This window comes from Silurus meridionalis, chromosome 6 (genome assembly GCF_014805685.1).
Source record: "Silurus meridionalis isolate SWU-2019-XX chromosome 6, ASM1480568v1, whole genome shotgun sequence".
Taxonomy (NCBI): domain Eukaryota; kingdom Metazoa; phylum Chordata; class Actinopteri; order Siluriformes; family Siluridae; genus Silurus; species Silurus meridionalis.
In genome coordinates, this window is record NC_060889.1 from 26,148,748 (window position 1) to 26,152,308 (window position 3,561).

A 3,561-nucleotide genomic window follows, 5' to 3' on the forward strand; every position below is an offset into this window, starting at 1 on the left:
GCAATATACCTTGCCCAGACTTCCTTTCCCCCATGGCGTCATGAAACCTAAAACGGGAAACGACCTGACAAATTCAACCAGTCCCATTATTCGACATCCAGCCCCAAGAGCGGAACGGTTTGGCGCATGCTGCAGTCCCACCTGAGCTCAGCCAACGTGAAAACCAGACCTATGTTGTCAAGATCGATTCCAGGATAATAGCTGATTTAAAAAAAAATTTATATATATATATATATATATATATATATATATATATATATATATATATATATATATATATATAAATGTACAGCTTTTACACATGCAGAAATGGAACAAAGACTGCAAATTCAATTCATTTTTGATGGGTTCTGAAGGAGATAATTTATGGGGAACTACATTTAAAAGGGATCCCATCTATTGCTGAGTAAAATCAGAGCCATGCTCAGGGGCCCAGCAGTGGCAGCTGGTGGTCCTTGAATTTGAACTCATAACTGTCTGATTAGAAGTCTAATATCTTAACCATTGAGCTACCACATCCCCACTATTTGACATTTGAGTGATGTTTGGTTTTTGTTTGTTTTTTATATAAAAGTAGGTTCCCTTTCAGGAACTCGAGCTGCATCAACAATGCTTTGGGAACGCTTCTGCGTTGTCCACGATCTGAATCATGTGTGTTATCTGTCCAACAGAGAGGTGCGACATTACGACCAGGACGCTATAAAACGCGCATGTGGTGGAGCTGACGCTAGCTTCTGTAAATCCAGGAAGCGCTCTATGTGTTTGTCCCCTTACAGGTTTTTGTCTGAAAATGTCTGAAAAAAGAGATCGTTCTGACTGTGCACAAAAGACTTGTTTGGGAGTGAAGCACATTAGGTTGGTTCCTGAAGGAGCCGGCTGTGCACATTCTGCGCACATTCTGCACATAATCTGTGCACATTCAGCTCATATGCTGCACTCATTGCGCTGTGCACATTGTGCTTGCATGTCTCCTTGGGGGGTGTGCTCTTACTTCTCGTAGTTCTGGCCGTGCTTTTGCTGAGGCCAAGCAGCAATTAAGGTCATGGGGCTTGCATCGGGCTTTCTCCTGCTATATCCAGCATTTTCTTACAAGGCTCAGAAGCACGCATTTCGGCGTTCGCTTCCCTTTTGCGCGGAAAGCGATACGCTACACCTCTCTTCCTCTGAGGAGGGGGGGGTGGACACTGAAGGGCCCATAGACATGCCATTGCAGCCGATCCTGTTTGAGGAGCTAGTGGAGGTAATGACTTGAGCCGTTGGCAAGCTGAATGTGCCGGCTGAGCAGCAGACTGGCGTCCATCCAGTAAACTTGACTAGCGCTTTTGGCAACCTGCGTGGTAGCCTCCACATTGTCCCTCAAGGAACTTTACAAGGTACTGCCCACTGAGTCTCTTCGTACAGGGTTCTGTAGAGGATTTGGAGGGCTTGCTGACTCTCAGGATGCCCCTAGAACTGCACTAGGACACGTAGCTACAGCTATAGACAAAAAAAAAAAAAAACACTTCCCCGGAGCGTCTCCACTCGCACTCTCCTATGAGGGATTTAGTCAATAGGTTTGTGACTCAAGAGACATTGCACTCTCCCCTCCGGTTTTGTCTCACTCACCCAGCCCCTCTTGGCTGGACTTCATGGTACAGACCTGACCGGGCTGCACCTGTAGGCCTTCCACCCATTGCACTGCTCCCAGGAGTTCTGGAGAAAGTTTGCCATGACGAAGCCCATCTCCTTCTGATGGCCCCTCGGCGGCCGGGCAGACCATGGTTCGCAGACCTGGTGGCCCTTTTTGAACAACCTCTTTGGGAGATTCCTCTCAAGGGGATCTTCTCTCCCAGGCAGGGGTACCCTGGTTTACACCGGCCCGGATTTTTGGAGGCTTTGGCTGTGACCCCTTAGGGGGCACAGCTCTTAGCTGCTGGTCGTTCAAACAAGGTAGTAGAGACCCTTCTCCATTCCAGAGCTATCTCCACAAGGAGGTTGTATACCGCTAAATGGCTCCTGTTCTCTGTGTGGTGCAAACATCACCAGTTGGACCCAGTTAACTGCCCTCTTGGTTCATTACTAGAGTTCCTTTAGGAGCAGTTCATCGCAGGGTTGTCTCCTTCCTCCCTGAAAGTATACGTGTCTGCCATCATGGCTTATTGTGCTCCGTTTGCTGAGCAGTCGCTGGGCAAGAACCCCTTGGAGACACATTTTCTGCATGGCACCCGGAGGCTGACCCTTAGGTTTCTGTCAGTCAAGACCGCCTTTCTTCTGGCTATCTCCTCCTTGAAGAGGGTCAGAGACCTTCAGGCTCTCTTTGTGGCCCCGTCCCTCCTGGACTTTATCCCAGGTATGGCCAGTGCCTTTCTCTACCCCAGACCTGGGTATGTTCCTATTTTGCCCTCGGTTCTCCCATGACATGTCGTGCTGCAGGCATTCTATCTTTCTCCTTTTCAGGCCCCTAACCAGGAGAAGCTTAACCGACTGTGTCTGTCTACAGGACAGAAGTGTGGAGGAAGTCAGCGCAGCTGTTCGTATGCAACAAACCCTTAGTAGGTGGATTGTGGATGCAATCTCATGAGCACCGTTTTGGGGTCAAAGTGCACTCTATTCGGAGTGTGGCAGCCTCTGCAGCCTGGTCCTCTGGAGTTAACCTTCAAGACATTTGCAATGCTGCGGGCTGGTCTTCCCAATGACCTTTGACAGGTTCTATAACCTGGACTTTAAAGCAAATCCTGTCTCCTCTGTCCTTCAGTCTAGCTGTGCCCAACCACTCTAAGCAGGGACTGGTCAGTCTGACGTGATTGGACTCTCCTTCCCAAAGAGCTGTTGTACGTAATGGAAATAATGCTTCATAAAAATGAAAGCTTTTTGTTTTAGTCTCAAAATATTATTTTTTAAATAATAAAAAATAAATTATTAATAAAAATCATAAGTAATAAAATCAGTCCTTTCTATAGTTTTATACACATTACATTTCCAGCGCATTTACACTGTCACTGTTGTGAATAAAAAGAAATCATAAAGAAGAAATAATTAAATATTAGCAAAGATCAAATCTACATATCTTGTTACATTGAGTGTGGACGAGCTGGAGACTGAGCTCAAATTGTTTATTCTGAAACTCATAGCGTGCAACATAAAAGCTCATATCCATGAGCTACTTTTCGTGGACAGAGTAAAAGGGGTTCATCGTTTTTATTATTATTATTATTATTATTATTATTATTTAAAAATAATAGAACAGTGCCTGCATCTGATTTTAGTTTTCCAAGGATGCAAATTTTGCCGAGTTAGAATTTAAGATACTGAATCTGTAATTTGTAGGATGGATCTAAGAAAATGCATCTTGTGAAAGACTAGAGATAAAGATGTGTGAAATTAGTGATTTCTCTCTGAATTGACTCGATTTGATTCTACAAACTGATCTGAAATACAAAAAACAGAATTATTGGCAAAAAAATCCCAACACAATTATGTAATAATTATGTACAGAAACATGTATTAATATATATTGAAAGCATTTTCCTTTAGATGTTCTTCATGAGTTCATATTCTTCATGAGTTTTATTTAGTTTTTTT